The sequence below is a fragment of the Coregonus clupeaformis genome, chromosome 1 (genome assembly GCF_020615455.1).
Source record: "Coregonus clupeaformis isolate EN_2021a chromosome 1, ASM2061545v1, whole genome shotgun sequence".
Taxonomy (NCBI): domain Eukaryota; kingdom Metazoa; phylum Chordata; class Actinopteri; order Salmoniformes; family Salmonidae; genus Coregonus; species Coregonus clupeaformis.
This window is the reverse complement of record NC_059192.1, coordinates 54,050,527-54,064,123: the sequence shown is the minus strand read 5'-3', so window position 1 is coordinate 54,064,123 and position 13,597 is coordinate 54,050,527. Positions and strand designations below refer to the sequence as shown.

Here is a 13,597-nt window from a genome sequence, read left to right as displayed (position 1 = left end):
AACAGAAGGGTTCAGTCAGAATTTCTGAACCACTACACCCCTACATTTTAGAGACTATTGAGATAAGGTACAACTGAAACCAACTAAAGCAAATTGCTTTACAGTGACAATCTTTATATTCTGCGCCATCTAGTGGAGTAAACCGAGCTGTACATGACCTTTGCCAGTAGGCCACAATACATGTAAGGTGAAAGGGACACAATCTATACGTAACTTTGTCCGTAAATCTGCTAGTATTTATGCATGCCATGAACCATCATATCTTTTAAGGACTCCAAATGAGCCATTGAAATGATAGCCTATGTTTGTTTTAAAAACAAGCTTTATTCCTGAATTCCCATATTTACATTTGGCAGTTGATCAACACTTTCTAAATACTGGCTCTAAATATGAGCATTGATCTGAGGATTATAAAACATTGAAATAATACTGATTGCTAAAAACACATGGTAAGAGTCTATGAGACAGGCAAATGTAAATTCAGTGCACTCTATCAATTGTTTGTGTGTCTGAGTGTATTAGTAGAGGTCCTTTAGGCTCGTCTATGCTCTCTCTCTTTCTCGCTCTCTTTTCTATGTGTTAGAGTCAGTCATCTATACTCTGTATTATTTCGTTTGATTGTATAATGATGTATTATTCTCCACTACAAGCCATAGTGGAGTGTGTGTGTGTGATTTAGTGGGGGTCATCTATGGTCTGTGTGAAGTGTTCTCCAGTGTACAGGCCATCTGCAGGCTGCTGAAGCGAGCGGACCATCCATCCTGGGGGTCCACCACCACCACTCCCCCTAGACCTCCCACCCTCTCCTTCATATAGGCCAGGGCCTTGTCTGCTGCTGCCTCCGCACTGCTTCCTGCAGGGTACACACACTGGGGAGAGAGGATGGATGAATTTGTGCATGGATGAAAGTATAGATGGATAAATGAAGGAATGGATGTTTAGCCCAATGCAACATTACTGGCATCAGTTTATCAATATGTCTTTATAAATCATATGTGTGTCTGTGTGTGTGTGTGTGTGTGTGTGTGTGTGTGTGTGAGAGAGTTACCTTGCTTTATGTGGAACAGGATGAGTTTAGCCATGAGTTTAGGATGACTGACCTTCATGATGGCTTCTCCATGGCCTGTGGGTGACTCTGCTCCCACCTTGTTATCAGCATAACTCCCACATCCTGACACACACATGCACACACACACACACACACACACACACACACACACACACACACACACACACACACACACACACACACAGTCAGCCTGCAGTGAGTTCCAAAAGTATTGGGACAGTGACACATTTGTTGTTGTTTTGGCTCTGTACTCCAGCACTTTGGATTTGAAATGATACAATGACTGTGAGGTTAAAGTGCAGACTGTCAGCTTTAATTTGAGGGTATTTCCATCCATATCGGGTTAACCGTTTAGAAATTACAGCACTTTCTGTACATAGTCCCCCCATTTTAGGGGACCAAAAGTACTGGGACAAATTCACTTATGTGTATTAAAGTAGTAAAAAGTTAAGTATTTGGTCCAATATTCATAGTACACAATGACTACATCAAGCTTGTTATTTCTAAACAGTTCAGTTTGGATGAAAATACCCTCAAATTAAAGCTGACAGTTTGCACTTTAACCTCATTGTCATTGTATCATTTCAAATGAAAAGTGCTGAAGTACAGAGCCAAAACAGCCAAAAATGTGTCAATGTCCCAATACTTTTGGAGCTCACTGTATATTGACTTTTATGTGGTCTTAGAGCCTGTTGGAATACTTGAAAAAACATTCTCCCGTAATTAATTACCAATCTGACAATTGATGGATTGGTTGAAGTGGGGTGGAAACCTTGCTTATAGTATTGCTACAGCCAGGCTATCAAGAATAGCATAGTTGTAACAAGCCTGGCTGTCTGAGGGTGCAGTTTCCTCTTTGAGCCACTAGATGTTGAGGTAAACAATTGAAATGACTACATTTACAGGACATGCTCATTACAGTTACCTAAAATACAGTGTATGGACGTAGATTTCAACCAATAAAAGGTGAAAAATACCTAGTGTAAAAAACGCCCTGTGCCTTTAAGGGTATTTTATTGACAAGCCAGTCAGACCATCTCTACTCCCGTATTCTGGCATCACCTCCCTGGCGCCCTCCCTTTGGGCTTCAGGTGAGTTTCAAAAAAAAAAAGGGAAAAAAGGTCCTTCAGGTAGTACAGGCGTAGGGAATGACAAGGGCCTGGTTTCCCAAAATAATTTAAATGCTAAATTCATCGTTAGAACCTTCGTAAGAGCATCGTTAAATCACCGAGCATAATCTAACGCCTGCCTTAGACCACTCGTAGAGCGCTAAGTGCGTAGTTAGATGCTTTTTTCCCCTCCTGCATAACTTCATACAGAGAAGATGTCCGCTAAACATAGAATCACATCGTTTATCTGTCTCTGACCGCTGATAACGTCAGAACAAATTTGACTACAAATACAAAGTTGCGAATGTCTTTGCATGTATAAAAATATGCTTCAAATGAAAACCGAGATGACTGCATTAAAATATAAACAGTAGTCTATAGGCCTATTTATTAAATCATAGTGAAATACATTTAATGTTCAATCAATTTAGTTATATTTTGCTACTTGTAGGCTACTGTCTGTAATTTGTCTCAATATATTTGATGATGTGTAGCTTAACATGCACGCAATGATGTGCCAAATCAGTGATATAGTGAATTTTTATTGGGTATGCATTTAAAATAAGACACCTCCATTTTTGTAGCCATAGGTGGTAATATCTCTCTAGGAGCTGATCCGTCATCGGTATTGTGAAATAATTATATTGTTAAGGTAAGGAATGGAGAAAGCTTATTCCGAGAGGAGCGCTCACTTTCTTTCGATCCTATCAGTATCAAAACATGCTCCAACAACGCACTTAGCGACCATTTTCTCTGCGTGGTGTTTTGGGAAACGCATCTTACATCTTCAGCCGTAGTAGGAAAGATGCATCATTAAAAGATTTGTAAGCCTAAGTTCCATCGCTAGCTGGAAACCGGGCCCTAGTCAATTAATGAGTCGTGTGTGTGTACATTCAACCGTGAGTAGTGTTGGTTTGCTGTGCTTACTTATTTATGCTACTGTGTTTGTTGAAGTTCATGCATGCCTCTCACCTTTTAATATGGACCATACGTCCTAAATAGCATTATCTCACGCTACCGCAGTGATTTGTTAGATTGTTTGGTATTGTTTGTAGCGGTAACATGCTAATATGCTAACATGTGCATGCTCAGTTTGTACCAAACCAATGGTTGCCATAATTTTTATGTAGAGCTAATACTTCAGCCTTATAGTTCTCCTCCCCAAGCATATTATGTCTGTTGCATTTGGTTTAGCTTCTGAATGTGGTCCATCTATTGTAATCTTTGCCTAGTACAGATATTAGTCAGTCGGCCTATACATGTGCATGTCTAGCCAGCCCAAGATGTACTCCAAGGACCTTATATGTTATTTTCAGTGGTAGACTGGCTCTGGCAGCCAAATACTCCATCTAAACGTGAATCGATTCTCAATTGCGATATGGTTCTAGAAACATAAAGCCCTTTACTTTCATAACACATCAAAATAATTTCACAAATGCAATATATACACTTACTGTTTTAACCGGCTTCATCACAGTTGCAGCCAACATTATTTTAAGTGACAACACGTTTCTGGCGGCCTTCTTCCGTTACTGACAGGTGTTCGGCGCACGCTAGATAGCTAATTAGCACAGGTGGTCCCTCTGTCTTCCATAAACACACGTTGTAACATGGAGATATGGCCGTGTGGGAACACTAACACTAACCCTATAAAGGTGTGTATCAATTTAACCTTTTGTTTTTGGAAAATTATTTCTCACCGATATGAAAGATAAGGTCCTTATGCTTCCAAAACCGTACAGCAAGCGATGCATGTTAATGTTCAGACCGAGCGTCGGGGCTCTTAACAAAACTCCCCCTTACAGAAGATGCCTTTGTCCAATGACTCTTATGTGTAATGTAATGGAACTGGGAGTCATGATCAAGGGCTACAGCATTCAATACAGTATATAGCGGGTTTCTAGCTAGCCCTTACATTTGTAAACATTACTTTATTTTCTACTAGTGATCTATGAAACTCTTGATAACGATTCACTTCTAAAAACCATGTCAGTTAATGGGGATATTTGAGTGAATTGGGTAGCTGATCATTGGTTGTTGACCAGAGTGTATTGATTTACCAACATCACTGATTAACATGAGAATGTTCTGTCAAGGAACATTCCTCACCATGTGACTCCACTTACCACTTTTTCAATTAAATGTAATAGATGTTTTAGCCCCTGTTCTGTGAATGTGTGTACATGTATGTGCATGTGTTTTGCATTTGAGTGTGGGTGTTTGTGTGAGTATGCTGTGCATGTACTGTATGCCTGTGCCTCTGCGCCTTTATGAAGCAGACTAGGAGTGTGAGGCAGCAGTGTGTGTTGTTCAGACTGCTGGCTGTAATAATCTCCATAGTGAAACATTAATCCAGCAGGTAGTGAGTGGCTCCACACATTCCTCCACGTACCAGGGGTCAGGGTTCACCAAGCCACTCAGCTTCTACCACTACACCACTTTCTGGATCACTGTTAAAGCTGCAGGTTTCTTTCTCTCCCTCTTTCTTTTCCCTCCATCTTTCTCTCTTCTTCCTCTACTCCTCTCTTTCTCTCTTCTACTTCCTCTACACATCTCTTTATCTGTTTTACCTTGTGTCAAAACATCAGATGACTCACCGATGCAGGCTGTCCCCCAGCCTGCCCTCCAGCTTGTTCAGCATGCCAGTGGAGATGGCATAGGCTATGTTCCCCTCTGCATCCACCGTCCCTACCGTGCCCATCGTCCCCCTGTGACACCCAAACACTTCAATTAAAATGTAATTAACATACTGTATATCATGTAATATCATAACATGCTATGTTCTATCATGTCACACTATCATATATCACATCATGTTACAATCCATTTCATAATCTATCTAATGTATTAAAACTCTATGGTATGAAACAATATCTCATCATGCCATGCTGTCTTACATCTGACACTCCACCAGCTTGGTATCAGGTGCCCAGGTTCTTCTTCCAGCGCATACGGGCATACTCTGTGATCAGTGACTTCTCTCGCACCGCGGGTATACCCAAAACTGACTGGCACCCTCTCCAGTCAGACAAAGGTGGCTTGTCTGCAATGGGGAACAGGGACTCCTTCAAAGGGGCACAGTGTTCATGTATAGATAATACCTCACTTATCATGCAAAATATAATTATGTGTATGTTCCTATGTAGTGCAGTTCTTATAACCATCATATCGAAGTAAACTTGGAGTCACGCGATGAGATGGTGTGTGGTCCTCCCACTATGACTCGGGAAACCATGCAGTTTATTAGGCCAGGACTCTGAGTTCCCAAACGTTTTCACATAGGCCCCCCGCGCCACGTCTATTTCTATGGGCACAAGCACTGTTCATGACACAAACTGTTCACACCCCTCTTGTTGGCAGATATTTTTTTTTGCAGGTTTTAAAGCTTATTTCTTGCAATTCTATACATTTTGCCATGTCTAATGTGTATTCATGTGATATTCATAGTGACTCAAACATTACAACAAAATCTATGGGCTAATAAACCTAGCAAAAAACGTTAGCTGACATGGGCTAGTTGATCTGGATATTTCTGACAAGTTATAAATAGCTCTCTAAGGTATGCAATGACTGACATGACAAGAGGACCCTACTAGTGCATTCTACTATTACAACTTTCAAGAGTAAATTGAAAGCTGGACTCAGCCCCCCCGCCGACCACTCGCGCCCCCCACAGTTTGGGAACCACTGTATGAGGCTACTGATGAAAAACAAAACAAAGCAAACTTTCCTGAACCAACACTTGCACTTGACGGTATTTATTCCGTACATGAAAACATAAGCGAAAAGGTAGGGTAAAAGGCCCTATTAAGCTCACCAAATCCGCTTTTCAGACATTTTTATATATACTGCCCCAATTTAAGTGAGAACATTTTAGTTAAAATGAAAGTCTAATCTCTCATTTGAAGTGTCAATAATTCATTTATACCCATTTCTAATGTTTTTATTGTTTAATTTGTCAAAATATGTTGAAAGTCTTGCATGGGCTTAATGGGTACCTAATGTAACCTTTAAGCCCATGGGTGTTCCAAATAAGCCCACTTCAGATTGTTTGATCAATAAATATATTTTAAAAAATCTTAACAATACAAACTTGTTCTATTCAAATCTGTAATCTCTTAGCTCTCAATAGCTATTTTCATTTTGTCTCCACTCCTATCCTATGGCATTTGAAATAGGTGTGACCAGCCTTTTTGCTGTGTTGTCAAAGCAGAAAAAACTAAACTTACAACATGTCTTCTTTGGAATGTAGCCAAAAAACTATTCAGAACAAAATCAAGACTATAGATTTGACTATAGATTTGAAAGTAGGCTATGGCGCTCTACAGTAGTGACATCACGAGAAAATCTTTTATTCACCATATCAAAATAAAAGTATTTGTAACTAACATATTATTCAGGGGTAAATCAGAGAAAACCACTGTCAATGAGAAAACCCCAATAGAAAATAATAATTATTATTGTTATTACTATTGTTAATTATTATTGCTTGGAACAACAATGTGTAGCTTATGTAGCTTTAAAAAGGCTACCATGTGTTGCAAGGAAGCATTGTGTAGGCCTAAATTAGAAACAGACAAACATTTAATTTTCAATCATTACAAGTTACAGCGAAATGACTTATGTAGCACCCCTAAATATTGCACATTTGTCTCTATTTAGGGTGACAGGTTCCTAAATCAATGGCTTTATACATGTCAAGGAATAGTCTAAACCGGTTCCTTGGGACGTCCCAACTTTGACGTCAACCCATTCATCCAAACGGTTAAGGTAAAGGGTAAGGGTTAAGGTTAGGCAAGGGTGAAAGTAAGGCGGTATGGTCCGGTACGTCAGCCTATCACAATTAATTCAACATGCCACGAAACTATTACACCATTATTTAACATTACTGCATGTCAGCCGCATGAAATATGTGAGAATTGACAGGAAACCGGGTGGTATACGCTCAAAATTGCATGGTAGTTTGAGGAGAACACTTACATTTTGTCAAGGCAGAGATGAATGGTCGAGACGCTCGCAGACAAGGCAGAGATGAGTGGCCGAGACCGAGGCGCACGTGGACAACAGTGGATGCATCAATTGTGTAGGCCTAATGACAATCGCAGAATGTCATTACAATACATGTAGGTGTTTTGTAACTGATGTCTCTTTCCATTCATCAAATTACGGGTGCACAGTGCACTGTTGGGGTTTGGATGCTGAAATTATTTTGTGAGTGGACCAGTGGCGATTTTAGTATGTAAATCATGGTGGGGCAAACCATTTTTTGCATGCCAGCAAAGCCACTACACAACACAACACTAAACAATACATGAATTGCACTATAACGGTGACAAACGGTGCCCACAAACTGTTAGGGCCTTCATAAAGCCCCTGCTCCACCTCCCTGGCGCTCGAGGCAGCCAGGCTGCCCATCATTACGCACACCTGTCACCCTCGTTACGCGCTTCTGCGCTTCATTGGACTCAGCTAAACTTAATCACTGCTTGGTTACCTCCCCTATATCTGTCTGTTCCTCAGTTTGAGCCAGGTGTCTGCATTTATGTTGTTTCATTTACGTTGTCCAGACGCTGTCTGTGTTTTTTTCCTGTCTGTTTGTTCATTAAATGTTCACTCCCTATACTTGCTTCTCGTCTCCCAGCGTCTGTCCTTACAAAAGCTGTCCCAACAGCAGTCCCAACACTTTACCACTGCTACACCTGGCTAACAGCGGAGCCTTGTCTGGCAGCAAAACAGTTCATTCAGTTTAATTTGCTGCATAAAAAAAAACATAGCTGAGATGGCTGACGTCCTTAATAAAGGTGATTTCTACTGATAATTGAGATGTACAAACTATGGCATAAGGGGACGAGGAACGGATAATTTCGATTAAGACATTAATGAGCGAGCTAGGATGGACATAGTCAATATAACTATTTGTTCAGCACTTTTGAAATGTACAGCGACAGAATTCAGAACATGGGCTGTTCTTACAGTATTGTCCCTGTACACCAAGTCAGAACCGTAGGATAAATAAAGGGGGAATATAAACAGACAATGAAAGCTCTTACAATATTCGATTATGCCATTTCTCTAAAATAGGCTATAGGCTACATGTTCACCACCAAGTCAGAACAGTAGGTGAAATTAAGAAGGGGAAAGGGACCAAATTATTAGGGTGAGGCACATGGGCTACTAACAGTTTACTACACAAAATACACTTAGTATTACTTTCTTAGCTACAGTATACATATCTCCCTGGCATATTACATCATTTATGCAGCAGCATACAATACATTTTTGGACTCACCTTGTTGTGCTGTGCTCACTTGAACAGGAAGGTGGCGCGGCGGTCCTTCGTGGGCAAATTGTTCATCAAACTTTGTCATCAAAGTCTGGCATTCTCTGGATTTATGGTGCTTTCAAGACAACTGGGAAATCTGAAAAAAAACAAGGTCGAATCATGATGATGTCAGTGATCTTCAGGTTGTAGCTCTAGAAAGAGGCCCGAGTTCCCGATTTACAATTTCAAGTTGGATGACCATTCAAAACGTATTTTCTCGAGTTCCCAGTTGTCTTGAACTCACTGAAGTCAGATTTCACAGTTCCGAGTTTCCAGTTGTTTTGAGCATGGCAGAAGTCATGCTGGATTGACAGCATGGTCAAGTTGAATGTTTATCCTTTTAAGCTTGGAAAAGAGACCCTTAAACCCAGACTTGGGACCACACACCCACTCCACTGAATAGCAGGCTAGTGATTGCTTTGCAATGCTTGCAGTTAGCCACTGATTCCGTCCAAACACTCATTGTCCAATGGCCGATGAGCACCGATACGTTTTATCTATAATTTCTCTTCATAATTTCTCTTCATATGACAAGGATTAAAAAGGATTTGCCAGTAGATTGTTGACTTGATTCATGATGTTGACGGCTAACTAAGATTTTGAAAGGATGATGTTGACATGACATGTAGATATACAGTGGGGAAAAAAAGTATTTAGTCAGCCACCAATTGTGCAAGTTCTCCCACTTAAAAAGATGAGAGATGCCTGTAATTTTCATCATAGGTACACGTCAACTATGACAGACAAATTGAGGGGAAAAAATCCAGAAAATCACATCGTAGGATTTTTTATGAATTTATTTGCAAATTATGGTGGAAAATAAGTATTTGGTCACCTACAAACAAGCAAGATTTCTGGCTCTCACAGACCTGTAACTTCTTCTTTAAGAGGCTCCTCTGTCCTCCACTCGTTACCTGTATTAATGGCACCTGTTTGAACTTGTTATCAGTATAAAAGACACCTGTCCACAACCTCAAACAGTCACACTCCAAACTCCACTATGGCCAAGACCAAAGAGCTGTCAAAGGACACCAGAAACAAAATTGTAGACCTGCACCAGGCTGGGAAGACTGAATCTGCAATAGGTAAGCAGCTTGGTTTGAAGAAATCAACTGTGGGAGCAATTATTAGGGAAATGGAAGACATACAAGACCACTGATAATCTCCCTCGATCTGGGGCTCCACGCAAGATCTCACCCTTGGGGTCAAAATGATCACAAGAACGGTGAGCAAAAATCCCAGAACCACACGGGGGACCTAGTGAATGACCTGCAGAGAGCTGGGACCAAAGTAACAAAGCCTACCATCAGTAACACACTACGCCGCCAGGGACTCAAATCCTGCAGTGCAAGACGTGTCCCCCCTGCTTAAGCCAGTACATGTCCAGGCCCGTCTGAAGTGCATTTGGATGATCCAGAAGAGGGATTGGGAGAATGTCATATGGTCAGATGAAACCAAAATAGAACTTTTTGGTAAAAACTCAACTCGTCATGTTTGGAGGACAAAAGAATGCTGAGTTGCATCCAAAGAACACCATACCTACTGTGAAGCATGGGGGTGGAAACATCATGCTTTGGGGCTGTTTTTCTGCAAAAGGGACCAGGACGACTGATCCGTGTAAAGGAAAGAATGAATGGGGCCATGTATTGTGAGATTTTGAGTGAAAAACCTCCTTCCATCAGCAAGGGCATTGAAGATGAAATGTGGCTGAGTCTTTCAGCATGACAATGATCCCAAACACACCGCCCGGGCAACGAAGGAGTGGCTTCGTAAGAAGCATTTCAAGGTCCTGGAGTGGCCTAGCCAGTCTCCAGAACTCAACCCCATAGAAAATCTTTGGAGGGAGTTGAAAGTCTGTGTTGCCCAGCGACAGCCTCAAAACATCACTGCTCTAGAGGAGATCTGCATGGAGGAATGGGCCAAAATACCAGAAACAGTGTGTGAAAACCTTGTGAAGACTTACAGAAAACGTTTGACCTGTGTCATTGCCAACAAAGGGTATATAACAAAGTATTGAGAAACTTTTGTTATTGACCAAATACTTATTTTCCACCATCATTTGCAAATAAATTCATTAAAAATCCTACAATGTGATTTTCTGGATTATTTTTTCTCATTTTGCCTGTCATAGTTGACGTGTACCTATGATGAAAATTACAGGCCTCTCTCATCTTTTTAAGTGGGAGAACTTGCACAATTGGTGGCTGACTAAATACTTTTTTTCCCCACTGTAACGTGATTTGACATAATTTTATCTGTGGCCAATGACCTTGAGCCTTCTTGAATGGGCACTTCTAATGTAACTCTATGGCAGCACCCAAGGGGCTTGAATTTTCAAGCTCTACTCCTAGATTTGGCGGTGATGTAGTGTCCCCATGAGTGACAGAACACTGATCCAATCACGGCGCAACTAGAGAACATTACCAACCCCTACGCTCCGTATTTTCTGCTGACTGCCCCACCACCACAGAAAGCACTGAGCTAGGCTGAAAGACCTGCATTTTGGAGCTGCCTTACTCAAGAAAGCAAAAAAGAGACCAAGTTTGTATGCGGCTTTATTAACTCAATTACATTGTTTGCAAACTGATATGTGACACGTATCAATGCCAAAATAACATGCAAACAGGCAACCCCCCCATTTAAAGATAAAAATGTGACATGAATGACGGGTCACCACTGGAGTGGACGAATGTGCGCGGGAAGCCTACAGGAGCGCCTTTGTTAAGTGATTTTTTGACAATCAGATGAAAACATGACAATATTTATTTTAACCATTAAAGCATTCAATTGTCAACCAGCAATAGTCACTTGTCATTGTCAAGTTTTTAAATTGGGAAATAAATGCTTATTTATACCTTGAGATGAGTGGAATCTACTTGCTAAAGTTAGCTAGCTTATTACTTGTTAGCCAGAAACGTTTGTCTGTAAAATGAAAAGCAGCTCTAGCAAACACCATAACACTAGTCCACTAATTGAAGGCAGGATCCAAATGTAGGGTATTAAGCCTAAGGACAAACACACATAGAGGATCTAGATACATTTTCTATGACAAATGTACTATATTACATATTGGATCACTAAAAAATAAAAATTTTACATTACCATGTAGTTTACCAATAAAATGGTCTGATGGTGATGTGGATATACTCGGAATACATATCCCAAAGGAAATAAATGATCTCACTTCAATACATTTTAATAGAAAGTTAGCAAAAATAGATAAGATCTTGCTACCATGGAAAGGTAAATAAATACCTGTCAATTTGTGGAAAAATCACTCTGATTAACTCTTTAGTATTATCCCAGTTTTTGCTTATGGTCTTGCCTATGCCTAGCGAACAGTTTTTTAAATTATATGATAAAAAAATATTCAATTTTATTAGGAACGGCAAGCCAGACAAAATTAAACGGGCCTATTTATATAATGAATATGAATTCGGAGGACAGAAATTATTAAATATTATAGCATTAGACCTATCACTAAAAGCTTCAGTCATACAAAAGTTATACTCAAATCCGAACTGGTTCTCTAGCAAATTAGTAACATTGTCTCACCCAATGTTCAAGAAAGGCCTTTTTCCCTTTATTCACTTTCAGTTATTTGAAAAGGAAATCATCTCCAAAATATCACTATTTCTAAAACAAGCCATAGAAAGTTGGTTGCAATTTCAATGTAATCCTCCAGAAACGACAGAACAAATAATGCAACAAATATTGTGGTTAAACTCAAATATACTAATTGACAAAAAAAGTTTTTTTAAATGTTTAAAAAAGGTATAATCTTCGTAAATGATATCATCGGTAGGACTGGTGGAGTTATGTCACACATGCAGCTAACAAAAACATATGGAAAAGTCTGCTCTACCCAAAATTACAACCAAATAATTGCAGCCTTACCGCAAAAATGGAAGAGGAAAGTGGAAGGGGGAGAAAGTAAGGAACTTGTCTGTCGGCCTTGCATTAAAGAACATAATTGGTTAAGGAAAACTGTGATAAATAAAAAAGTATATCAGTTTCATTTAAGGACCAAAGGATTGACAGCCGTCCCATATACATTGCAAAATAGTTGGGAAGAGATTTTTGACGTACCGATCCCATGGCATAGTGTTTATGAACTGATACGCAAAACGACACCGGATTCAAAACTTAGAATCTTTCAATTTAAATTATTATAGAAAATTCTTGCTACCGATAGAATGTTATTTATATGGGGGATACAATCTTCCCAGCTCTGCAGATTTTGCTGCGAAGAAACAGAATCATTAGATCATTTGTTTTGGTACTGTCCATTTGTAGCTTGTTTTTGGACACAGGTCCAGGATTGGCTAAAGGATTGCAATATTTATCTGGAGCTAACCTTGCAGATAGCATTACTGGGTGATCTGAAAAGTCATAGTCAATCGATCAATAACATAATAATACTTTTAGCAAAAATGTTTATTTTCAATTCACAATCTGTAGAAACAATGAGAATAGAAAGGTTCAGAACTTTTGTAAGACATCACAGTACAGTTGAAATATATATGGCAAATAGAAATCCTATATGGATGGTGTTAAAAGATAGATGGGAGGTGTTGAATGGAATTGAAGGATGGGACTAATAACAACTAACAACAAATAATAACAAGATAACTAATAATGTAAGTATACTGTGTCCATAATAAGTATATAGGTTGTAGGTTGGGAGCTTTTGTGAAAGAGCACAGTTAGAAAGATATGGCATATAGAAGCAAACCGGATGGACATCATGAAAATGAACGGAGAGGTTGAGAGTAGAGGAAGTTCAGGAGAAAAAACAAACAAATATAATTATTGTAAAATTGACTGTGTCCATTAAATGTAGATAGTAGGTATACGCTGGAAGTAGAGGCCTAACCATTGTTGTTCACTAGTTTACTCCAAGTAGGGAAAGGGTGGTGGAGTTGGAATGTAATAAAGGGGAATATCTATATATTTTTAAAGGATATGTATGTGTATGTACAGTGGGGGAAAAAAGTATTTAGTCAGCCACCAATTGTGCAAGTTCTCCCACTTAAAAAGATGAGAGAGGCCTGTAATTTTCATCATAGGTACACGTCAACTATGAGAGACAAATTG

At 39.7% G+C, this 13,597-nt stretch overlaps 1 pseudogene; it reads right to left on the bottom strand.

Moving 5' to 3' along the window:
* Positions 1 to 577: 577 nt before the first annotated feature.
* Positions 578 to 7,593, bottom strand: LOC121530622 (annotated as a pseudogene).
* Between the last annotated feature and the right edge of the window lie 6,004 nt (positions 7,594 to 13,597).